This window comes from Balaenoptera borealis (assembly GCF_965194805.1).
Source record: "Balaenoptera borealis genome assembly, chromosome: 13".
NCBI lineage: Eukaryota > Metazoa > Chordata > Mammalia > Artiodactyla > Balaenopteridae > Balaenoptera > Balaenoptera borealis.
Window position 1 is genome coordinate 12,314,923 of NC_138870.1, and position 27,166 is coordinate 12,342,088.

General features: G+C 34.2%; 1 protein-coding gene across 5 annotated transcripts in view; it reads left to right on the plus strand.

Moving 5' to 3' along the window:
- Positions 1–27,166, plus strand: part of ATF7IP (activating transcription factor 7 interacting protein) — a 117,926-nt gene that overhangs the window by 19,747 nt on the left and 71,013 nt on the right. The window contains exon 1 of one of the 5 annotated variants that reach the window (XM_082352575.1): positions 4,857–18,225. The exons of 3 other annotated variants lie outside the window; for them this stretch is intronic. The gene's annotated coding sequence lies outside the window, so the exon portion shown is untranslated. Of the gene's footprint in view, positions 1–4,856; positions 18,226–18,245; positions 22,223–27,166 lie in introns of those variants that run through there. One more of the 5 variants, XM_082352576.1, reaches the window with a different exon arrangement.

Consider the following 27,166-nt stretch of genomic DNA (forward strand, 5'->3'; position numbering starts at 1 on the left):
ATAATTAGCTCAGTTTTATCAACAGCTGTAGTATGCTTATTTTACTTCCATTAACTTATTGCTTTGTAACATTGTTAGGACTATTTTGTGTGATATAATGGATTCTCATAATCTGAACATTTCTTTATGTAAATGTATATAAGAGCTTACTCCTGAAAGGGAAAAAGAACAACAAATCCAATATGCGTGACAAATCCAATATATGTGAGAGGTTCTATCCATTGTGCATTTCACTTCAGTAAGGTTGTGCCCTAGAGTGAGTATGACATAGGAAAGTGAATGTGCTGTGACTCTAATCACTCTTATTTTTTTTGCCTCTCATAGTATGAACAGCTCACTGGATTTCAAAAATTGCATACCATGTAAACCAGCTACTTGGTTTGATATTCTTTATTGCTGGAGAGAAACTGGCCAGGTTGAAATTATTGATCAATTTATGTTAACCTTCAGAGTAGGACCTCAGGGAAATTTTAATGATCCATTCTTCTTGCCTTCTATTGTGGACTGTAATATTTACATCCACCCTCCCCTCCACAAGGTGAATCCACTGATTATTACTTATACATGGGGTAATACCAACACTCTGTGGTTACTCAGGATGTTATTGCTAATTCTTTCAGTGCCATGTTGCATTTTTGCAACTATAAACATAAACTAGACCTCATTGGGATTATTACTTTTGGGGTTGGTGACAGTTTTCAAATTTTCTATGCTGAATTCCAGGTTAGCTATTACGCTGAATAATTGAGGGCATAATAAATCTGGGTGCTGGGTAATTGAGGTGTTATGTTATTATTTTGTCACTTCTTGTCCTCCCCATTTGTTTACCCTTTTTCACAAGCCATTTCACTAGCATAAACCTTTAAGAGAAATGTTGAGGTAGTGGAAAGAACACTGACCAAGAGTTCAAACCAAAATTTGAATTCTGTTTTTGCTACCCTTTTCTTATATTGGCCAACTCATTCCATTTTCTGACTCTCATTTCCTTATGTACAAAATGGAGGAAAAAAATCCTATCTGTTTGGCAAGGATGTGTTGAAGATTAGTTTATATAATGTTTCTGAATAGTACCAGGAAATACTCTACAAATATCTGGCATGCTAATTTTCCAGTAGTATTTGAATGCTCTTCAGTTTCTTTGCTTCTCAGATGTCATATACTTTATCAAATGTGATTGGATCAGGGAATGTGGTATGTTTAGAAAGAATGGGAAATTTCTCATAGAACTCATGCTCAGAAGCAAGAAGTAGCAAAAAGCAGAACTCATGCTCAGAAGCAAGAAGTAATTACCAAGCATCCACTTGGTAATTGATATATTCATGTTTGCACTCCTGGGTTCTACTCTGTTAAATAAATTAGCCATCCTTTGCTGTATGTGGGTAGTGGCAGATGTGTTTATTAAGTAAAGCCAATATAGAATGTTGTCATTACAGAATCAGAGTAGGAGAAATGTTTCAGTTCTAGTCTGGCGGAGTAGTCCAAATATGCAGTGAGAAAATAACTTCTCTAAAGAGATGATGTGAATTCAGGGCCTAGAGTTTTATATGTTTCAGTACAAATGAGAATCTTTACAGTATAGTTCTCTTTCAGTGGCCACAAACTGGCAGCCAGCAGACTTCTTTTGTCCTTGAACCACTGTCGTATTTCTCTAGTTAACATTTAAAGTTGTCAGATTTTACACAAAAATCTGCATGTCTCATCTTTCAGAAAATAGAATATTGGGCAGTGCTAGAAATGTATTTTTGCTTGAGAAAAATAACCTACAGTTGAGTAGCTACTGTATCCTTCAGATAGGGCCTACTCCACACAGCTGGTCCTCTTCATTGATTCACATTACCTTCTGGGCCCCTGAGAGCTGTTCCTTTTAAATCCCTATCCTACTTACTTGACAGATTGTTGGCAACCTTTAATATCTAAAATACAGCTTCTCATCCAGAAGAAAGTAAACATAAGTAAAATCTAACCTACTTCACTTGGTAGGAGAGATAGCATACGTAAAGTCAGCGTACTCTTTAGAAGATATGGCACACTGCTAACGTTTTTCTTGTCCTGATTTTTATATTAGAGTACCATTGTTGGCTGATTGAAGGAGATCCAGTGACATCAGGAAAAACTGACAATTGGTTGAAAGTGAAGCGATTAAAAAAATACAAACTAGAAACATACAAGTTCCTTGAGGTCTTTTAATGTGATAATAAATTCTCTTCTCTTTACATGTTATCACTATTAAAGACATCACTATTTATTGACTTAATGTTCTTAATGATGATATTGAATAAAAAAATGTTAAATTATATTCAAGATGTGCAGTTTCCTGAACAGGTAAATGAAATGAACTTTATTAAAGATTTTTGCCTAAATTGATTGAGCTAAGAAATTTTAGCACTTAAAGTGAGTAAGTTCCTAAAAGAAAGTTTTCTTAACTGCACTAGGCTAGATAATTTCAGAGGCTGTCATTTTCGTTAAAATTTCACTTCTGTTTACAAAACATTGACCATCTCAACTATGTGAAGACTACCTTGATGATCCGTGAAACGTTGGCGGTGTATAATAATGATCTGGTTTAAATTTGAATTCCACATTTTCCAGAGTAAAAGCCAGCTTCTTAGCATTCATGTAATACCATGACATAGGTAACTCTAGGGAAGTGCTAAAAGAAATTTACTCATTTTTGGAAAATGGCTTTCAAATTAGAGAGAAAGCTTTAGCGAAAGTTGAAAAACCAGTTAACTTGCACAGGAAACACTCATGGGCTCCCCTGTTTTCCACTTCTTACACTCCCGAAAGAGAAAGTGATTTGGGAGAAAGCTTAAAGTTTATTCAAAGAAGGGATTTTTAATAAATTGCTCAGGTTAGAACTTTCACTAAGTGTTCTCATTAGTAATTTGTAACAGTCTGTTATTGGACATTAATGTGTGAATATGGAAATGATGAAAATAGTGCTTATTGACTCAATGAATCTTTGAGTTTAATGAAGGAGGGAGTTTAACGCCAGAGAAAGGAGTTGCTTCTGCATCTGCCTGAGGGCTTCTACCTTCCCTGCTGAAGTAAACCAGGCACTGCTGCCCAGTGGAGTCATCTGACTGGTGTTTTCTTTTGCTGACATACAAGTATCATGGCATGCAAAGTGGAAAGTATTAGTATAGAAGTCAGGAAATGATAGTTCTGGTGCTGCTAGTGAGTAGTTGTATAGTTTGGATAAATTATTTAAGCTCTTAATGCCATTCTGTGACCATTAAACAAGGGAGGTGGTTAGACTACAGGGAAGAACACGAACTTTGGAGTCAAGGTGAATTCATGTTCTTCCACTCACTAGTTAGACATTTATATGAAAAGTGTATAATAGTGCTCAAAGTATAATGGCTATTTATAGTAAGTGCTCAATAGGTCTTATGCGTTATTTTTTATGGGATGAGGCTAGTTGCTTATTTTCAGAACTTTAGTTTTCTTATCTTTAAAATGGGGATAAAGTACCATACAGAGTTGATACTGGGATTTAAATGGGCATAACAAAGTACCTAGTGTATGTGTGATACAAATTAAGTGTGAGTAAGATTGGTTATTTTTTCCTCACAAGGTTTCCTCCAGCACAGATTTTTTTTTTCTCTGTGTTTCTTTTTTCAATCATTATGAAATTGGGGGGGAATCTGGGGTACTGGATACTTTAGAAAAGGATCTTTAGGGAGAGGGGATTGTTAGGGACCTGGCTGATAATACAGTAAAAATGCCCGAGAGCAAGGTGTTTAAATCTCGAATTGAAGACTTTAAAGAACCTAAAGGGGACAAAACAAGAATTCTTATTTGTGCTAGGGCAGCATGATAGAGTGAAAACAAAAATGGACTGTGAATTGATCAATTGATTCAACAAATTTAACACATATTTATTACGCCCCTGTTATTTGCCAGGCACTGTTTTTTTTTTTTTTTTTTAATTTTATTTATTTATTTATTTTATTTATGGCTGTGTTGGGTCTTCGTTTCTGTGCGAGGGCTTTCTCTAGTTGCGGCAAGCGGGGGCCACTCTTCATCGCGGTGCGCGGGCCTCTCACTATCGCAGCCTCTCTTGTTGCGGAGCACGGGCTCCAGACGCGCAGGCTCAGTAGCTGTGGCTCACGGGCCCAGTTGCTCCGCGGCATGTGGGATCCTCCCAGACCAGGGCTCGAACCCGTGTCCCCTGCACTGGCAGGCAGACTCTCAACCACTGCGCCACCAGGGAAGCCCCCAGGCACTGTTTTGATGGCAGGCACACAAGATGCCTTGCCCTCGAGGAGTTTACACTGGGGCAGGGAAAAAAGGAAGAGAGAAGTAAATATGAGATGCTTAAAATGCTGAGAGATTGAGAATGCGGGGGTGGGGGGTGGGGGGGTGGGGGGGTGGGGGTAGGATGGGATAAGTAGTGCCTAGGTGAGCCCTACTCAGAATGTGTTCTGTGGATCAGTTCAAGGTCAGTTCTGATCAGTTCATCTGTTCCTGGTTCTCCATTAGATAACTGAAATTAAGAGTGTCTAGAAGAAAAAAAAAGTGTCTAGAAATTTTACATCAATCTAATAAAATAATTTTATATCAGTTAGATCAAATAAGAAAAAGGCTTAATTTATATGCCTTTTTTTCCAAATAATTCATTTTCATTGTATTTTACAAGAATATTGGTATGTAATGGATTGGAAATAAAACATTGGGTCTTTACCATTGTTAGTCTGAGAAACACTGAGCTAGATTGGTAGCTTCCATTGTTGGCACTTAAGCAGGCTGTAGAGAATTTGAGCTTCTTATGATTAATTCATTGTGAGGGGATTGTTTAACTTATTTGGCTTTCAAAAACAGTATCTAGGGCTTCCCTGGTGGCGCAGTGGTTGGGAGTCTGCCTGCTAATGCAGGGAGCACGGGTTCGAGCCCTGGTCTGGGAAGATCCCACATGCCGCGGAGCGGCTGGGCCCGTGAGCCACAATTGCTGAGCCTGCGCGTCTGGAGCCTGTGCTCCGCAATAGGAGAGGCCGCGATGGTGAGAGGCCCGCGCACCGCGATGAAGAGTGGCCCCCGCTTGCCGCAACTGGAGAAAGCCCTCGCACAGAAACGAAGACCCAACACAGCCATAAATAAATAAATAAACAAATACTTAAAAAAAAAAAAAAATTAAAAAAAAAAACAGTATCTAAATACTTGTTATTAACATTATATTTTCTGATGGACTAAAGGATTTTAGGTACTTTTATTCAAATAGTTGTGTGTATAAAGTAGAAAGAGAGAAGGAGGAAGCAAAATTAAAAATGGAAGGAATGCAATACTTAGATGATTTCCAACTCTGAGATTTTATGATCAATTGTTCTTTTGGTATAAGACCTTTCCTTCCACAAAGTGTTGCTTATACAGGGTCTACTATATGAAGTTACACCATCTTATTATGCATTTGTCCCTGTCCCTTCATCTACCACTGGTGGGGCACAGATCCTAAGAAGAGAGTATAGTTGTTTGAGGAAATCTACTACTGCTTATCAGAGATAATGTGGGTAACATTTAGGATTATCCACATATTAGAAGTCTACCAATTCCTGTTGATATGTAACTTTATCATTCCCCTATTTAGAGCCTTATTATCCTTATTGTGTAATAGGGATAATTTAAGACCTATGTTTTAAGAGAGCTGAAAATAAGATTAAAAATAAGGAACATATTTTGGATAAACCCTAGTTAGCGTATTAAATACTTTTCATTTTATTACCATTTTAGATGTGGCACTAAACTAGTTTCGCATTTATTATTTGAAAATGAAATTTAATATATTTAAACTCAATAAGGTAGTGAAAAAATAGAAATGGAGGTATAGAACTATTTATTAGTAGGTCATAAAGTAACTATAAAAAAAATTTTAAACAGAGGACTTTCATAGATAATGATTCAACTCTTGCCCAGTCAGATCTGGCCAATTCAAACAATACACAAATGATTTAGGTTCAAAAAAGAATATGCCACACAGAATATGTTCTTGTGTAGATATTTGTAATATAACATGCCTGAGTTTTGATATTCAGTGCATGCTTTAGTAGTATTAACTAGTGGTAAATATGTTGAATTATTTAAACATCATAGCAGTGATACCTGAAGATGTATTGTCTTGTTATATTTGGTGAAACATAAAGCAATTTGGTTCTAAGAGCACATCTATTTAATGATCATTTACTATTTAAGTGATTAGTTAAATTTGAAAGGCAGCTGTAGAGTAGAATGAGGACAGCTTTTAGCTAAAATGAATTATAGTTTATATTTTTAATGATTGTTAAAAATAGCAGTCATTGGATTTATGTAATTACATTGGCCCATGCCACAAATAAACTAAGGCTTTTGAATATCTCTGGGGGTTAAAAATATTTTTGGTGGGGTGGGGGTGGGATTTCAGTTATATAAGAACTACAAGTTGATTTTTTCTTATTACCTGGATTTTAATCATATTAGTAAATAGATAACTAGATATATTCTAGAACCAGTCAGTGCCTGTTGGGGAACGAATGGGGGAGGGTTTACTCAGCAGTATTCTTCTTTAGTTTGGTCATGAAATGAGGACTGCTTTATGTAAATTGTTCTTTCTGGCGCCAGCTAGCTGTAACTGCAGTCTGGCTGTACTAGGGCAGCAAATAATATGTGTCATGGATTTTCTGTTTGGAATGTATAAGAATGCAGCCTCTTGGACTGAAAGAACAGAGTTGATGCATTAGAATAGGAATACTGAGACCTGCACAATTGCCAGTGAATATGTGGAATAGTAAGAAGCTATAAGCCTTTTAAGTTTCTATTCCGCTTTTATAGATTCATGCCTATTGATACTATTGGGTAATATGTGGGAGGTACCTAACTGCACACAGTTGCTGCAGACCTAATAGTTGGCGGCATAGAAAGCGATACAAAAGAATTCTGATTCTAGGCATCTTCACTTGCAACAGTCCTTTGGAAGATGTATGTTGAGTGTTCTGTGAGCTTCATTGACACGCTGTCTGATGTTTTCTGGCTTTTGTGGCTGATGGGATGTTTGCTGCACAAACTACACAACAGATGTGAACCACTGTTTGAAAGGAATTTTAATATGTAGCCAATCTACTGTATTCCTATTATTATTATTATTTTTAATGAATATTTACCAAACGAGGAATTCAGGCTCAAAAAGGCTGATCTAGAAATCTGCATTAGCTTTTAATGCTTATACAGATGAACTGAGTAGCAGTGGTTAACAGAAGAGGAAGTCTTTTTCACAGTATCAAGCTGCCCACAGGTAAGAGATTCAGGTCCTTTTTCTGTGATAACCCTTCTGCCTCCCCTCCCTCCTCAGGCCTTAACATCTGTCTCTCACCTTTGGGAAGTTTTTCTTTGTTTTAGTTTTAGTAATACCAGGATTACTAGATTGTTTAATGTTAATTTTCAGGAGATTCTGAATGTCATATTTGGAATTGATTTTTTAAAAAATATTATTTTCGCCTTCTCTAATTTTCCTCAGGTTCGAATTGAAATTAACAGTGGGTGTCATATGTGAATATTACTCATGCATACAATATATTCATATTACATAGAAATCAGTTTCAGGTCTCTCTTCATTATAGTCCTGTTACTGTGTTCTCCGTTGTAGTGACACCAACTGGTACATATGGAGCGATGACATTTTGTAACCTTACTAAACTATAAAGTTTTAGTTTAAATGTACCCCTTTGACTTCATCAAAATCAGAATGCTTATGTTTTTACAAGGGGCTCATTGGCATACATTAGATAATGTGTGTGTATATATATATATAAATATATATATAACATGGTCAAGTTTTCCCTACCATCCTCGTTTCCATTTCCACATACTTAAATGTATCACCATTTTACAAAGTGAATTTAAGAATTTAAAACTAACATGAGTGTATTAATTAGAAATTCCAGTGAATCTAATATTTTATTTCTTAAGGTAGGTGAAAGGTACACAGGCATTTGTTATATTATTCTCTTTTTGTATGTCTGAAGAATTGCATACAAAAAAATCTCATTGAAATAAAAGTAAAGAACTATATAAAATAAAGAATATATAATCATTACTGTAAAGATATGAAGATTTATGTTTATAAAGAAATGCATACTGATACGAGTATGGCCAATGATAAAATATATTACTGATTGAGCTAATAATAATTTTAGGGGGATGAGAGTGGGGAGGTGAGGAGGTTGGATGAAATGAAGAGTGGTAGTTTAGAGGCTACCACTCTAGTGGTAGTTTAGAGAGGCTAGTTTAGAGAAGTGGAGGAAATGAATTAGATTAGGCAGTTCTCTGCCTTTGCCTTCTTCTCTGGGAGTTAAATAGCAGGTTCTTTCTGCAAACTGAAAGTGTTAGTTTTAGGTGGGACTTCAGTTCTCTAGATTCTGAAAGGTAGCTCGTCATTTGTTACTACTGTGTAGTTGAGTACTTAAAAAAAACTAGAGGCCAGCTGTGATAGAAGGCACACTCATGTTTCAGGGACATGAACTATTTCCTGTTGCCTTTTGACAGTATTGCTAGGGATTTTTAAAATGATTGTTTTAATGTATGTTCTGTTGAAGTATAAAAATTTATGTTTGTGGGTGTGTTTCCTCTAAGTAAACAAATTCACTAGGATTGGAGAAATGCTGATAATAGAAATATATCAATTTTGATTAATGTGCTTGAGGTTGGATGGAAGAATGAGGTTGGATGTGTTCTCCTGGTGTGGAGAGCATGGTTGGGAAATATTTTCAGACTTTTCTTGAGCCATTGTTTGGGAGAATATTGGGCTGGGAAGACGGTGGCAATTGACTGACTGGTTTATATATATAGGTAAAGAGGCAAGGAGTTGTTAGACCAAAAAACAGAGGAATTTATTGATTGGTATTAGAGTTGGGGGTTATGGAAGAGAAAGATGATGGAAAGTAGGACAGAGGAGTATTCTGTCTATAGAGAAATAAAGCTAAAAGGAAGCAGGTAAGACAAAAAAATAAAGGCCATGAGCATAAAGATGTGTAATCTTTGAGACTGCTGAGGTTGAGTGTGCGTGATCCAAAAATCTGGGGGATAAAATTTGAATTTTTAGTTTTTGTGTTCCTCTTAGGCAACAAAAGTTATTTAGCAAGCAGTGTAGACTTACGAAATCTTCAAAGTGAAATGGACCTAAGTGATCTAGTAGTTCTAACATCACACTTTGCATGGGAGTCTACTGTTTGGTATTTCTGACAGGTAATTATCTAGTTTCTGCATCACCCTTTCTAATGACAGAAGAGAGAGGCTCTAATTTCCTAAGGCAGTTCCTTCTTTTGTTGGACATCTGAAAAAAATTAACATTTGCAGATTTTGAGACAAAATCGGCCTTTCATTGTTTTGTTCCTGCCCTCTACCTTGTGTCTGTCTCTTTCTCTGTGTATCTATCTTTTTTACATGACAGATCTGCACTATTTAAAGAAAGCCATTAAAATTCCCTTGTGTTTTCTAGGCTAAATATTCTCTGTTTTCCAACGTTTCCTCATACACTACATTGTTCTAGGTCCTTCTTTAGCCTGGTCATCCTCTTGTTTATCCTGCTGTTCCTAAAAGTCTCTCTTTATCTGTGATGCTCATAAGTAAATGTATTACTAAAAAATGTCCCTTTCCTCTGTGTACTTCTGTTCAGCAGTTTAACTTTGCATTGACATTTTTGGCAGCCACCTCCCACTGTTGAATTTTACTGCATTTGCGGTAAGTTAAAATCCCTCAGTCTTTTTCATGTATTCCATTGGTAACATTTAATATACTTAAATATTTGAACCAAGAGTATTACCTTATATTTGTAGTTATATTTTCTTCATGATTTCTAGTATTGTTTATTATGCTTTCTTTAGATTCTCCTTGCTATATTTTCCCCCTTTTAGTAGTCTTTTCAAAGAACTGTCTTTTGGTTTCATTGATTGCTTGCTGTTTTATTGAGTTTCCCATGATAATTTTCCATTTTTATTGTAATTACTTGCTTTGGGTTTATAACTTTTACTAGCATTTTTGAGTTTGTGCTTTTTTATTAATACATGCATTTAAGGTTTTCTCCAGAGTATCATTTTAGTTGAATTCCCTGGGTTGTATTTTGTTAATACTTTGTCATTTTATTATTTTTACCACCGATTTCTTCCTTAATCCAAAGTTGTTTTGTTTTTCTTCGTTTTTTTTTTTTTTTTAAATTTATAAGGAGATAACTTTCCCTCTCATTTCATTATTGTTTATCTAAATGTATTATGTTATGGCCAGAGAATGTGGCCTTGTGGGAATTTTTTTTGGGGGATGGTCTTGGAATTTATGATTTCCTTGTCACCACATGCACAGTCAATATTAATGTATGTTGGTTTTGTTCATAAAAAATTCGTATACTGGGTTTTTTGGATATACAATTCTATTTATTTTTCTATTTTTCTAGCGTGTTAATTGAGAAATGCATTTTTTTATATTACTTTTGTTTTTATCTGTAGATTTTAGAAAAAGGTGTGTCTTTGTGGGTTTATTAGTCTTTTCCTGAATTTTTAAAAGCGTGTTTTTTCTTTATGTGATTTGAAGCGATATTATTTAGATACATCAAAGATAATGTTTCAAGTGGATTGTACCGTTTATTAATTAGAAATATCTTTTTTGTCCCATTACTTGATTTTCAATTTGAATTTTTTTTTTTAATATGTTACATATATATAGGCTTTATATGTATACTTAACTTTTTTTTTTGTATTTTTGGTTAGCATTTGCCTCATGTATCATTTTTCACCTCTTAGTTCTCAACCTTTTATGCTATTTTAAGGTATGCCTCTGTTTTATAGCACGTATTTGATGATATTTATATTTTACCCAGCTTGAAACCTAAGTTATTTTTAGATGATAGTTTTTTTTTAATTTTTGTGCCATATTCCACAATCTCTAAGTCCATTAACTCCCATTTTGTAATTATCTTGGATTTTGATTCCAGAATATTTGTTTTAAAGGTGGCGGGTCCTCAGTTATTTCAGTCTCTGCCCGTGAGTTTTACTTGTTTTATGGGGCACTGCTGTTTCCCTTATCTGAGTTCCTTCCTAGGGCCTTTTGCTGTCTTATGTCTGTAGTATATCTTTATATAATTATGTTAGCAATAATCTGTTTCCTCAGTCTTTGCTCAGAAGTAATACCTTTAGTTTTTCTATCCTTGTTGATTTTCTGGCAATAGGATTCTAGGCTAAAAATAACTTTTCCCCTGAACTTTGAGGATATTGTTGTTTATTTTAGCATTCAGTATTGCTGATGACAAGTCTGATGTCAGTTTAATTCTTATTCCTTTTTAGTTAAAAATGATTTTTTAAAAAACTCTCTCTAAGATATTAGTATTTACTCATATTGGTTTTCTGAAATCTTAACACAGTATGTCTAAGTGTTAAAGACTTTTTTTTTCTTATTTTAATTTAGTCTGTTTTGGTAATTAGTAGGCCTTTTCTATGGAAAACATTTTTGGGGGGGGTGTCTGTGAATTGTTTTCTTACTTCTCTCCTTTTTTTCTCTATAACTCCTCTTTGGTGAAAGTTGTTGCTTCTGGGTGTATCCCCTATGCCTCCTTTCTTTCTGTTTTTCCTTTGTATAATCCCTACCTGCCCCCCCACCCCGAATTTTTAATTGATTGTACTCATTTTTGTGTTTGAGTTTTCCTATTTTATGTTGGGTAGATGCTGACCCAAGTGATTGTGAAGGAGGTGGTACTTGCTGCTCATGGCATATGCTGGGAATTTGTGTTTTGAATGGTAGCCTTCCTTCCCTGTCTCTTCTGGAGCTTAGTGTTTGTGTGGGTCACTACCCTTTCCACATTCATAAATGTCACTGCTGCCCTGGTTTAGCATTAGCATGAAAGAGGTTGGGGGAAGTGGAATGAGCTTAACTGCTAAGATAAAAATCACATGAATGTATTTTCATTTTAAAATTGGAACTGATATAGCAAGTCTAAGTGAAAGTCTATATATTCTACTGTCTTCTCCCTAAGTGAACTGCTGTAACTAGTTTGGCATTTATCCTTCCAGACTTTGAAATATCACTTGAGATATTTCAGAGGTTATATATTAAGATATATAAATGTTTAGAAATATATTATTTTGCATTTAAAACATAATTGCATAAAAACTGGAAACACTTATTGACTACTTATATGTCTGAGAACTTTCTACTTACGTTCTCATTTAATCCCTGTAATATTTTTATGAGGACAGGCATTATAATAGTCTCAATTTCGTAGATGAGGATGCTGAGGCAAGGAGAGAATAAATATCTTGGACAGGTAACTTAACAAGGACATGATCACACCAGTATTCAAAGAGGTATGTCTGGCTTCAGTGTTTGTACTGTTAAGTACTGTGAATTCTGTAGCTGCTTGTACACTTAATATTCATGCCTTTAAAAGAGATCTACCACATTCTTTACTTTTCTTAGTGTTCTTTATTCTTTACTGTGGGTGCTGGAGTATTTCTTTTTTTAACTATTAGTGATGGATGTTAAATTTGATTGTTTGCTAGTACAGTGCAGCAGTAGGTATCCTGATACATTACCTTTTTAAAACATATTATTAGTGTATTTAATATACATATCTCAAAGTGCCTTTGGTGTGTCAAAGTGATGCACAGTTCCTGCTTATTTGCCCCTGAAAATAGTTATGACAGTGAAGTCTTCTACCAGCTGTGTATGATGCTACTCATTGCTAACAATAAGTAGTTGCCAATCTGATGTTAAAAAAAAAAAAATGTATTTTCTCTTTGTTTTGTCTTTCCCTGATTATTTTGAAGTTGAACATTTTTTATAACTTTTTTTAATGAGTTACTTGTTTGATTCTTTTTTTACTTTTCTTTTGAATTTTTTTGTCCTTTTTATTCACTAATAGATGTTCTTTTTTATTCTGGGAACTAATTCCGTATCACTATGCTTTTTTTTTTTTTTTTAAATGGGAGCGACTCCTCTGCCACTGCGGCTGCGCAGTAGGCCCGCCTCCCAACCCCGGGCCACGAGCCCCGCCTATTCGGTGGCGCCTCCCAACCCCGGGCCACGAGCCCCGCCTATTCGGTGGCGCAGCCCGGAGCTGGCCCCCTGCAGCCCGCCGGCACGTGCGAGGCACCCCGACTGAGTGCCGCGCCCGGCGTGCTCGGAAGATCTGAAGATCAGCAGATCAGCACTCACGGAAGACCGGGCGAGCGGAGGAGGGAAGGAAGGGCCGGCTGGGAAGGGCCGGGGTGCAACCCCGCCATGTTTTTTATCTTTCATGTATTTCTCAAAACGTGTGGTTGCTTGTAGTACTTTTCTGTGCCTTTGAGATTTTTCTACATTGAGTCATATACCCAACATAGTTCTAATATTTCACATATTTTCACAGCTTCGTGAATCTTTTTCTTATATATTAATGTTTCTAGATACCTTTTTTTCTTGCTATTCTGAATTAAATGTTTTCTTCTTTGTATCTTTTTTGTTTGAGCTCTTACTGCTTTGGTCAGGATTTCTAGAACAATAAATGTGTGAATATAGTATTACGCTTTTGTTTTTGCCTTTAGTGGAAATACCTATGGTGTTTTACTACTAAATGTGAAGTTTCCTGTTGGTTTGAAGTAGCCACTATCAGCTGAAGGAGCAATCTTTATGTTCTTAATTTTCATTTTTGTCAGTAAATGAGTCTTGAAACATATTCAATGCCTTTTCAGGTTCTGTTGAAAAATGACAGTTAATTTTTAGGTTGTTAATACATTTCTGAATATGCTTAATTTTTTAATTATTAGAGGTGTTTAAAATGGAAAAACAGTGCAGTTTGGGGTAGAAAATTTCTCTTCATTTAGTATTTAACCAGGCCTACAGGGATAGAGTACTTCGATGAGAATGTATAGTTTTTTGTCTCTGGGCCTTCAAGATCTAGCATAGGAAGTCTCATTCATTTTCCTACAGACTGGGGCTATTCTTTGCACAGTATATTATTGAGTCAGTTGTTATGCCATTAACAGTGACGTGGCTAATCACATGTCTAATGTTCTCCAGTAGAATAGCTTCAGAGTCTTTATTCCAACATTTAAAAGATGATAAAAAATTTCCTAGAGAAATATAACAAATATTTGGAAATACCAAAATAAGGTCTTTGATTCTGAATTTGTGAACCCTTGAAAAGAGCTTGGTGGCGTATTGCATTTATCATTGTATTTCTTTGGGCTTTTTTTTATCCCCCACCCCCTTTCTTTTCCCTTTCTTTCCTTTCTTCTTTTTTAAATTCTGGAGGCTCTAGGCTCAGTTAAATATTTTAATGTGGCAGACAGCCAGATTTCCAATAGCCCTGAACTCAGCATGTTGCTGTTTCTTAGCAACTACTTGTGAAGTCTTGTGGATGTAACTAACTGAATTATAAATAGGGTTATGAGCAGAAGTGCAATTGAAATTGAGATTGGTAAGAAAGGCATACTCTTTTTTTCCCTCCCATTTAAATTTGAGTTATTCTTTATGCAGAGTCAGTTTTTAGAAATCTGGCTCATAAAACTTGGGTGTACTAACCCTATCAGGAAGAAAGTAAGGGCTCTGTAGAGGTCTTATTTGTAATCACACATCTGAAAGCCTTTTTTTGATTATTAGGATTAAATAGTCTATACTGGAGAGATGGCAGTTAATGGAAAATAGAGTACTTCTAAGTTTCATGGTCATTCACGTGGAAAGATTACCACACATAGTATTACTGCCTATATTTTTTTCCCACATTTATGTTAAAATCTACATGTTGTAACACTTAAATTTTGGCTATATTTTTATACTTTTAATCACATTGTTTCTTTAGTGTCTTAAAAATTGTCCTATAATAGTGACCATGTAGGCATTTGATAAATGCATGAATACACCAAGCTATCTTTGCCATTTCTCAGTAGAGCAGTGGATTTTAGAGTGGAATTTATTAAAATTTTATTTAAGAATCAAAATATAAGTATTCTCTCAGGTCTTCTAATTTGTTTTCCATTTATTCCAGATGGAAAACTTTAGACCTAAAGATTTTAAATGATTTGCCTAACCCAAATCTCTCCAATCTGTGTTTTTTCTGCATTATTCTCTTACTGATACAGATCTAACAGCTTTTTTTTTTTTTTTGCACTCATGTTTCATCAGTTTATACGAAGTTTAATTGTATTCTGTAATTTAAATTAGAAACATACAACTGAATTCAGTAACAAGCACAATTAATATGAACAGATTTAGATGAGAGTAGAAGAACATGAGATCTCAGTATGCTTGTGGTTATCAATTGTATGTTCATAGAATGCGTGGAAAACGTCAGCTCATTTGGTCTGATGGTTAAGAGGAGAGAGGCTAAGAGAGTTTCCAAAGTATAGTGTTTTTTGGTCAGATCTGCAGATTTTTTTAGGTTCTGAAAGAGGAAACAAAGTGATAATCCTTGGTTTTGGGTATAGGAACTCTGTATTTTCTTAAAATACATCACAAACATTTGATACTAGCTTCTGATAGCCCAACCTGTATTAACTCAGCTTTTTAGGAACATTTGCCTGAAGCAAGTAGATTATATTCTCATTCATTGTTTGCCAGAAAGATTTCAGACTGGGAATGTAATTTTTCTTTTTTTGCCCCCTGGAGGGGTGCTGGTCCATTCTGAGTTGTATGCCCAGGAGAGATCTTGTTATCAAAAGCATAACTTTTTTTCCCGTAAATTCTAACTGAAGAAAGATACAGATTTGCAGATAAGATCAGCTCAAAAAGTTGTGGTAAATAGAATTTTAGTTAGAGCTGCAAAGGGATAACATACTAGCAATATTGCTTTGCTACAGAAGAGAAAAATTATAGGTACAAAGAAGAATTTGAGTTTCCTCTGGGATATGAAAGAAGATTAGGTTTCTTCTTTTAGTTTAGTTATATTTGTTATTAAAGTTAGACTTCTGTACCCGTAGGCTAGGGCCACAGAACATCTGGTTCTCAGCTGACATTTTAAATTCCTGTGGGTTGTTGGAGGGGAGGGTCTACAGATGGGGAAGAGAATGGAGGGTGATGTTTCTGGAACGTATCTAAACTTGTCCAGGGCATTTTAGTTGCTGTACTAATTTTTAACACTAGGGTGCCATTGATTATTCAGTCCCCCCAAAATTCCGATTGGTGTGTGATAAAATGTTTACTTTGAATAATATTCTGCAAACCTCATGCTTTTTCTGTTCTCTTGAAATGAAACTGGCTAGTGTAAGTAAAACTAAAAAGTATTATAACTGCTTTAAATAATACCTAAGAAAATATGAAGTGCTGAGATGTATATCTAAAGTGATATTTGACTTACATATCTGGAATTATAAAATACTTTTTCCCACTTCTTGTGCCTTGTTATCAAATTTTGACCCATTTGTTATATTCTCCCCCACTAATTGTAACTCATAGGTTAATTCATACTACTTTCCTTTGTGATGAGGATCATAGTTTATTTGTTCAGATAAGTAAACAAGATCTGTGTACATATAATATTTACGTTATCTTAAAGATGTGAATACAGTTGTAGTTAGATCTGTATATCCAAGTCACATGTGAATACAACGTTAAGAAAAGTGAAGACAATAAGCTAAGTTACTTTTCATTCAGACCAATGTTTAAAATAATAGTATTTATGTTTTTAAAGGCATGGTTAAACTTAATTTTAAAATCTAGCTATCCTTAAATGTCTAGATTAAAAGGTTATACTACTCAATAGATTGCTCATTTGATGTTTCTTCATCCTTCACAGGAGCTCTTTTTGTTACTTAAAATTGTTCTGCGTTCTTATATGTTTTAGAGACATTGTTTCTAAGCTTTATTAAAATAAGTCCTTTACACGTAATTTTCATAATGAACTTTTTAAGACTTTCCTAGTATCAAATATATGAATTCATTTTTTGACGAAAGAGAACATTTTAAAGTTAATTTACCACATCACTAAAACATACTGATGGAGGGTTTGATTTAAGAAGTATACAGAACATGAAATTTGATAAATAGTATTTGTTTTACTATGGTTTGATTGTCTAACCAGCCTTTCATTTCAGCAGCTATAATTTAAATTTTTGAAATTAAAAAGTTTTTTTTCCTTTCTTTTTCCTTTTCCTTTTCTCTTTACTTTCTTTTTATTTATTTATTTTTAAATTTGGTCATTCCTCAGTAGCCCGTAATCTTCATAGTTATTACATTAGACTGCACATTGTTTGCCATCTTTAGGAATTAAAATTTCTCTAAAGTAAATTTGTTATGTACAAGGAAACATGCATACTAAGCATAATTAGGTTGGAAAGTTAGAATGATGAAAAACATTCTTTTATTTGGGTGACAGAATAAGAAAAGTCACGTGTTGTCAACTTTAATATTATCCCACATTAGACAAAATTGAAAAACCAAAGATAGCAGTATTTTACAGATTATATATTTACATGTTTAACTTTTACTTGACATATACAATAAGATGGTTTGTTTTCCTCACTGACAGGAATTGTTTTACTTTGATTGAGGAAACAATTATTGAATGTCTACCATGTGGAAGACACTACTGTATGTTGGAACAAGTTTGTGTCAAAAATAAATAAGGCATAATCCCCACCCTATTTAGAGATCTGCTTTGATAGATTATTTAATCTTTGTATTTTTAATACACAGTAAATAGTCTTTTACCCTTAAGTAAGATTCTCAAATGATTGCAGGGGAAAAGTGTTAGAAAAAAATGCAGTGGTGTTCAGATTTTGAGAGATTTTTAGAGGTTTAGAGAGGTAAGAACTATGATTAAAGTGCTTAATTTTTCTCCTGAAAAAAGAACACTTAAATATATATGTACATGCACACACATATGTATATAAGTAAAATAATATGGATAATGGCATGTAACTTGAAAGTGGCCCATTAATTTAGCTTAGCATTCATTTTTCTTTAATTGCCACTTAGTAAGAAAAAGTTGCAAGTTTAATATTCTAGATGATGAAATGCAAGGTACATCTTTTTTCCCCAAGAAAGTAAAGTGTTTTTGCTTGTGGTTTTGCTCTTATAGTCACATCTATTCTGGGATTCATACTAGCATATTGTTTCTATTTTTAGGCTGTTGCCGGGCAGATTAAAAATTTCTCCCCTTATGATTGCCCAGTTTCTAGCTTTCTGATTGGTTACATGAACCTGCTCTCTTTAGCCAACCACAGTGACTATGCAAATTGTATTTCAGTTTCTGTTGCAGTGAGAGAACTGATAAGATGGCTGCAGGGGTTTTCCTTTGGGGTATGTTTATTATTTTAGAGGATTTTCATCATTATGTAGTAATAAGCAGAAGTAGATTTCTTTCAAAACGGTATTTTAGTTTTTGAAATGTAAAATCAACTATCTAAACAAGTTTTATGAGCCTTGAAAAATGTCTCTCATGTCAGATTAGATTAATTTTAATGGTGGTATGTATTGCATCCTGTCAGAGGCAGCATTTTGTGTAAGTAGGCATATGTTACTTTTTGTTAGTAAGTAAGCATTCTGACTCCTCAAAGGAAGATTGACCTCTGTATGTAAACCTGCTGTATTTGAACATGCCAGCATGTTAGTTTGCAATTCTGTCAGAAATATTCTAGATTACTACCTTTGCTTTATAAAGAAGAATTTCGTTTTTTCGCTTAAGAATTATTTTTGATTTTAGTTGTATGTATATAGCCTATTATTCTTTTAGTCAGTATTTACTAAGTAAGTGTATACTATATGCCAGACACTGTATAGCTCATAAATACTATTCCAGGCTACTTACTTTATTTTTTGTTCTTTTGTTAAATGACCTCTGAAGTACGTCATAATGATACCAGCATATTTTAAGATGTTTTCTGACAACGTAGCTTGGACACTTAAAATGTATTAATCTTATGCTAAATACATGATGAGTTGTGCGAAAGTGTTCCATTAAACATAGGTATTTCAGTCAATTTATACTAATTATTTCTTTTTTAAAAATATTGAAGTATAGTTGACTTACAATTTTATATATTTCAGGTGTAAAACATATGATTCGATATTATTATATGTTGCACACCAAAGTGATTACAATATTATTGACTATATTCTCTGTGCTGTGACATTACTTCCCTGTGACTTATTTATTTTGTAACTTGTAGTTTGTACCTCTTGATCCCTTTCACCTGTTTCACCCATCCCCCCTTTACCTCCCCTAATAATTATTTCTAGAAAGATACATGTAAAGTACTGGTAAATACAGTGGCAAGACACTTCATATTGAATAAAGACAGTATTGATAAAATGTGACAAAGCTTTATGTAACTCCAGAAAGTTCAGTAAGTATACCTCATTTATAAATATTATCATTAATTACGTGTAAGGCCTTTTGGTTATAGTGCCAGTTTATAATAAAAGGGAATGCTCCTGCTTCGCTTAAGACTTCCTAGTCCTTTTGGTAAAGATGGTTAATTGCCTTTTCCGTGTGTAGAAGACTTTATTCGTATATGTACCTGGAGCGTTCATTTGCACCATGCTCAGTACCGTTTTTGTTGATACAATTTGTTTTGTTCTTTTATATGAGTATCTCATGCCCATTATTACCATCCTGTGAGATAAACGTATCCTAGAATTATGTCCCATTTAGGAAAGGGAAAAAAAGTAATTGGCTTATCTAAGATGAACACATGGAGAACAGGATTGCTGTTATTTTCTGTATATTGCCTTTTATCACTAGTATAATTACACATATACTTGTTGGCCTAGAAATGTAAATTCCCTAAAGTAGGAACCGGTACTCAGTTCTTTTGGTATAGTTGTTTTGTCCATCTTGAAAATGTGACTCAGTGAAAGTCATAGGTTAAAAATAAATGAAAAAATACTCAACTCTAGTTTTGCTATTTTAAAAAAAATAACAGGTTTATTGAGATGTAGTTCACAAAGCATACAATTCACCCGTTTAAAGTATATAACTCAGTGGTTTTTGAAATATTCACACAGTTGTGCCACCATCACCACGATTAATTTTAGAACATTTTTATTACATTATAAAGAAATCCTGTACGGTTTAGCAGCCATTCCTCATTTCTACCCCAACCCTCAACCCTAGCCAAGGCTTTGCCTTGAATCAGTAGATCAGTTTCGAGAGTAGTGACATGTTAATATTAAGACTTTTGATTCAAGAGGTTAAGGTATCTTTCTGTTTATTTAGGTCTTCTTTAATTTCTTCAATGTTTTGTAGTTTTTTAGAGTATTAAGTTTTGTCCTTTTTATTAAATTTATTATTTTTGATGCTATTGTAAATGGAATTGTTTTCTTAATTTCATTCTTAAATTGTTCATTGCAAGTGTATACAAATACAACAGTTTTTTTAATATCTTGATCTTATGTCTTGCAACCTTCTAGACTCATTTACTGGTTCTGATACAATTTTTAGTGGATTCCTTAGGATTTTCTATGTACAGGATTTTATCATCTGCAAGTTGAGGTAGTTTCACTTTTTTGTTTTCAAGGTGCATGACCTTTATTTCGTTTTCTTGCCTAATTGTCCTGGCTAGAACCTCTAGTCAGTGCCAAATAGAAGTGCTAAGAGCAGACATTTTGTCTTGTTTTTGATCTTAGGGTGAAAGCTTTCTGTCTTTCACTATCAAGTATGATGTTAGCTGTGGGTTTTTCTTAGATGCTCTGTATCAGATTGAGGAAACCCTCTCTGGTTTGTTGAGTGAGTTCTGTTGTTATTTGCTTGGATGACTTAATGAAAAGTTACTTTTAAAAAGATACTTGAATGTTTAAGAACCTCTTGGTAATACTGTTAGAGCTAATATATGAACCTGTCTGCAGGGTGGTGAAATAGAGTGTGTACTGTCAGAACTCATTTACTGTGTGGATGGGCCTTAGCAATTATATTAAATGACTCTTCCATTTTCAAAGAGATAGAGAAGAAAATTGTGGTAAATACAGTATAGTTTATCGCTTAGCATTTTGAATGCTAGAACACTCCCTGGTTGCAAAATTTAAAGGATGAAATGCATAAGAAAGGTTCATATGCAATGAAGACAACTCCATGCTGAAATTGGGTGTCTGTTGACCTTACTAAGTTAATTATTATCTGTGTAATGGAATGAATGATAGCAGCATGGTTATTGATGTATTAATTCAGATGTAAAGTTGAATTTGTATAACCTGTCACTTAAATAAATGGGAAAAGAATATGCCTTGGTTTAGGGCCTGACATATAATTACCCCTTGATAAATGTCAGTTCCTTTTATCCCTTTAAGGTGTGTTGTTTCATTAATGAAAAGGGGAATTTATAATACAGAAAAAGTATAAGGTATGCCTGGGAATAATAAACATCAAATTCAAGATTATGCTTATCTTTGTGTTAAGGAGTTGGGGATGGGGAAGGAGGAGCATGCTATCTGGTAGTGTTATACAGAGGGCTTTGTTTTTAATTTATCTGGATAATGGGTACACATACGTTCATTATATCAGACTTTATATCTTGCATGTTCACTGTATTTCATAATGAGAAATTAATTATAAAAGAGCATCAGTATAGCTAGACATTAGTAAAATAATACAAAATTTGAGCTAGAATCAAACTTAGCAACCATCTGGTCTAACCTCAGTTTTACAGTTGAGCGACGTGAAATCTAGAGAGTTTCGGTGATTTATCCTATGACAACTGTTATGGTAATGCTGGAACATGGAGTAGATTCAGTTTTGTTAGTTTAGAAATCTTTGTTGTGCTAAGATTTTATAATTATGTATTTTTGAGGTGTGGTAGATTATATAGTTCACTGTTATTCTTGTTCTGGTAAGATTATATATCCCTGCCTTTTGCCATGTGACATGAAATCTTTCCCCATGAGAGCTTTTTTCTTCTCTACCCTCTTAATGTCTAACTTGGCTTTAGCCAATGGAATGTGAGTGAAAGTAGTGTGTACTATGTCTAAGAAAAAGCTTTAAAAACCATTGTGTACTGTATGGTTCTGTCATTGTGGATTTTTTCTCTGCCACAAGACCTGGAATTGCAGGGGGTGGGGGAACAGTTGCTGCTCCTTCAGCCTGTGACTTAGAATGAAGAAGAATCTTAGTTATTAGCCAATAAAAATTTTTTTTTCATACTGCATTATCACCTAGTGAAAGCTGACTGACACAGAAAGTAAGCTCTCCGTTCTTTCTCCTTAGGTTGGGTCAATAAGAAAAGTAAGAGCTGTTTCCTGGCATTTGAAGGATTTACATCTTTCAACTTGTCCAAAATCATTCTGAGTGTTTTAATTCACCCAGGTAAAGTGTGAAAAATTTTGGACAAGTGGTTCTTAAATTCCTGAGGAAATAAAATACATGGCCTTCTGTAACTTTACTCATTGCTGGTGGAATTTGGTGAGTGGGATAAGCTAGTGGGTAGGGCTCTGATGGATAACTGGCTAATTTTCTAAGGGGGTGTAATTTGGTAAGTGTGTTCTAAAATTGCATTTGTTGGATCAGGTCAATTAATTTGACTTTGCCTGTATAACAGAATGATCCCCAGAATGCACTTGGAGAAGTGATTTTAAGGTATCTTGCATTTTTTCATGTAGACTACCTTAGAATTTCTCAAAAGATCAATATCAGTGAATACAAGAAGTTAGACTGTAGTGACCATTCTGGTTTAATGTGCATAACCAATATTGATTTGCTCCTGCTTTGTCCAAGGAATTGTTGGTAAAGCAAACTCCCTGTTTCCTAGGAGGTATTCCATTACATATTTTTATATCATTAGCTTGATGACAGGCAGAAGGGGTTATTTGTTGTGTCATATATTATGAACATTCAATACTTTACTGAATTTGTGAGTATTAGGTAAGGAACAGATTTCACCAATTAACGTTTTTTAAAGTGTGGTAGGAATAGCCATTGACAGTGTTTTTATGCACGTGAGAGAAGAACCATAGCATAGTAGAAATGAAGAATTGTGAACTATAAGGGACTCTGGATCCTCAAGTAAATATTGCCAGTGCTTTGTGAGTGGCTGGGAGAGAGAAGTTTGGAAACAAGATGAAAATCTTTGCGGGAATTTTAACAGAAGTAGTGATTTTGTTTTACTACAGTTTTAGAAAAATAATTATTGACAGAGATGACAAGATATCCAGTATTTAAGAGAAAAATTTAGCAAGTCTGTATACTAAATTTAAGCAGATAAGTATCAAGAGGATGAATCACTGCACTAGCAGTTTCACCAGTCTTCATTAATGGGCAGTAAACAGTACGCAGATTATTAACATTTACTGTGGAACACACTGATTATTCTTTATGGTTTTATTTCCAGGACTATTGCAGAATTCTCAAGTAAAATTTAGGAGTGCAAAGTAAAATCACACAGTTCTCAACTGACAATGGGATTCTTAAAGAACTCAGTAGCAGAGCCTCTAGAGGCTAGGAATCCTCAGCATAAAGTGGTTATTTAGGAGTAAGCCATTATTAGTCAAGCCTATTGACTAATATTTATTTAAGCCATTTAGCAGAAACTCAGATCTGAATAAAAATTATTTTCAGCATCCCATTATTCAGAATAATGTTATACTAATGTCAGTTAACAGCATGAATTTAATTGGAGTAACTGTGTCAAAGAAGTGTCAAGTCCACTTAAATAGCTTTGCTTAACATTTTGCAAATTTTTGCTGAAGTTTTATTTTTAAATATACTTCATCAAGTATCCATACTTTGAATTAACATAGTGTTTTATGTGTGTGTGCGCGTTTTGACCCAACAGTCCTGGTACTTAACTATTGTTTTGTTAAGGCAGTTCTTGGAAAGCAGTAGTATAGATCCTTGTTTATTTACTCTGAAAAACCCGACCATAGACCTGTTATTGAAGCAAAGAATCTGGGGGTATATTACGAATATGTGTCAATTTCATCATTCACCTTTAATTTCACACCGTTTGGATTCTTGGTAGAGCACTTGCCCTCATCTGCTTCCCTTGTTGCCGGGCAAGGTACGTGTTGCTGATGTCTGATTGGTTTAGGCAACTACGGCTTTGAGCCAATCAGACAGTGAATTTCAGTTCTCTCACAGGACTGAAGCATTCAAGCAGCTGCTGATTTATTTTTCCTATGGGGAGATTATATAAACTAAGAGTATGGCTGCAGCAAGCTCCCTCTTGGGTGTGTTTGAAAAATTACAGGGTTTATCTGTAATTGAAGGAGAAAAAAATGAGGTTTATTTAAAAAACTTGTTAATTACTAAGAAAATTTTATAGGTAGTAAATTTGAGAAAAAAAAATTCTGATGACAGATTTCCTATTTTTATTTTATAATTTTACATTTAAAGGACTGTAGAATGATGTAATATAGGAAAAATTTCCCTTCAATTTACATGAGTATTTACTATGTAATATACACATTTGCTTTATTTCTTCAAAAGGGGAGAGCTCATAACCGTTTTGTAATCTGCTGCCAAGGGCAGTTAAGGAGAAAAGAATGTAGTAATTGTACTTACAACACTTAATACAGGTTATCAAGAATCACATTTTAATTTCATTAGATGAATCAAACTAAATAAGTGCAGTAGACAACAAAACACTTTATAATGCTATCCATAGTAAACCTTTGGATCCAGAACACAATTAATTTTTGGAATTGGAAATCTGTAACAATAGAGGTAGGTGGGTATGAAAATAATCTTGTTAGTTGTTTGGATTTAAGGTTTTGCTGGATTTTTAGTATAAATGTTTTATAAACATTAAGGACTATGGAATTTTAAAAAGAAATTTACATTTGAATTTTGCAGATTCTAACCCATTGTGTAGAAAAGTATGTTCTTGTTATGCATTGTCCATGTTTGACTCATTCCCCAGGTAGGGAATGGATTTATATTTCTGGAAACATTCTTTAAATGAAAATAAATAAGATTTATACCTTTTATCTTATTTTAATTTATTTATATGGTATATTTAATGTATATTTATGGACTTAGAATTTTATGCAATTATGTTCTAGACTACTTTTATCAGACAAAGAACCTCACTGAAGTGTTGTGAATCCAGGTTTTAACTATGTTTTTCTGACCTTATTGTCTGTCTCCTGTTGCTGGGCAGGAATCAGAATGCTGGCTACTGATTGGCTGAGCTTGTGACCAGCTCTTGAATAGCCACTTAAATTCTTGAGCTTTTTGAGCAGGCAGATTGTAGGCTAAGACGTTGCAGCTTTTGGTAATACTTCCCTTTGTTGTTTCATAGCTTAATCTCTTTGCTAGAAAGAAGAGTGTAAAGGAGTGGGTGGAGGGGGATGAAGCAGAGAAGAAAATAATGGTTTCACTTAAGAAGAGGCTCATTGGGCTTTACTTAAAAATAATTTACACAAATTTCAAAAAAAAATTCCAAGCCATAGAGACTTATTTGCAGGTAACACACCCTTCTTGGTTATTTAAATATAAATTCCTTTAGTAAAGGTGAAATCCTTGTTAATGCTGTAGAAAAAGATTTTTTTTTTTTTATAGTGATAGTATTTCCCTAGAGTTCTTGAATCTGAATATATAGAGTAAGGACCCAAAAACACTTTTTTCTTACTGTCTTCCTCATGAAAAAATGTTTTCAGGAGAAAGTAGTTCATCATGTTTTACACATTCACTGCTAGATATGGCAGACATTTTCTGCTGTAAAATATAAATGCTTTTTCCTGTGAAAATAAATTACAGTCTTGTGAGAGCTTCATGATTCTAGTGTTGCCACCTAAAAAAGTAGTATTTCTTTTGTCAAATAGTTTTGTGAATGGCGTCTCAGTTCCAGATGATAGTATTTAAAATGATCTTTAGAAATGTTTTGTCCCGGTAATACAGTCATGGAGGCTTGTTTTCAGGTAAACACACCCTTCTCTAATGTGTGTCTTTCTTAAATATACATTGCTCATGCAAAATAGATTTTTAAAAACTTAACTGTTGATTGGTTTGCATAGATATGGCTGAACTAGTTTGAACTGGTTGTTCATGCTACTTCCTTATTGCTTTGTCTGTTATTCATTATACTTAGAACCCATAAAAAATCTTGTAAATGGCTGTAGTGTGCACCCTTGTGGGTATAGATGGTAGTTATTCTGTAATTCTTTGTATAGGTAGTCCTTTAGTGTAGAATTGAATGGCAGTTTTGTTGATAAAACCAGCTTGCTTTGATAACATTTATTTTTATTAAATGTTACTTGGTGGTGGCAATTAACATTGAATGTGATGTTTGCATGTTGCATTTTCTAATTCATATACAAAATCCCAGAAGTATTTAAGAGAAATTTGTTTCAGATTCTCTAGTTTATGCCTAAAACCATTCTGAATATACATAGACAATTATGATAATAACATTTATTGAGTGCTTACTACCTTCTAGGTGCTTAATGTATAGAATCTCATTTAATCATTATTACAACCTCTGGGTCAGGTACTGATATTCCCTTTTTAAGGTGGCTGAAACTAAACATTGAAATGCTAGGTAACTTGCCCTCTGTCACATAGTATATCGGAGAGCTAGAATTCAAATCCATGTTTCTGTTTGCAGAGTTCATGTTCTTAATGGGATTACTAAAAATTATGAAAATATACTTTTTTTTAGAAAAGAGGAATGTTTGCTTTTAATGCAACTGGCAATAACTGCCACTTATGCATAGTAGTTGAGAAATGTGGCTGTTATGAGGTCAAAGTCCAGAAGAATTGCAGTTCAGTGTTTGAAAATATTTAAAGGGTAACCATACGCCTTGTACTGTAAATTTAATCCTTTTGTATGTTTGGAGTCAGCAAGGAAAAGTGACTACAAAATTTGCATTGTATCTTTGCAGAAAATTTTTCAGTTAGTGTGAGTTTCGAATGGATGGTAGGTGGGAAAAATTTTGAAGTTTAAATTTTAGCTGCAGTTAATAACCCTTAAAATAGTGCCTATGATAATTTTGCATTGACGTTTCTTCTCAATTTTAAGGTAATTTCTGTAAATAGTTTCACTCAGCTCCATAATTTAAATTAAAAACCTAGAAAGACCAAGAATTATAAGTAAATGGCTTAAAGTAAGAGAATGAATGCAGATTTTATACCACAGTCTAGAAGTACTGTGACAAAATGGTTGGTTCTCAGGCTTTATTGGCCTCCAGCAAATAGGCTGGGCCATAGTTTTATGCCTTTCAGCTAGAGGAACAGTGGAACACCAAGAACACACCTGTAATTGAACAAGTTGGGTTTATTATTTGTTGCAGTGAGAGAGAATGTTCACCATGG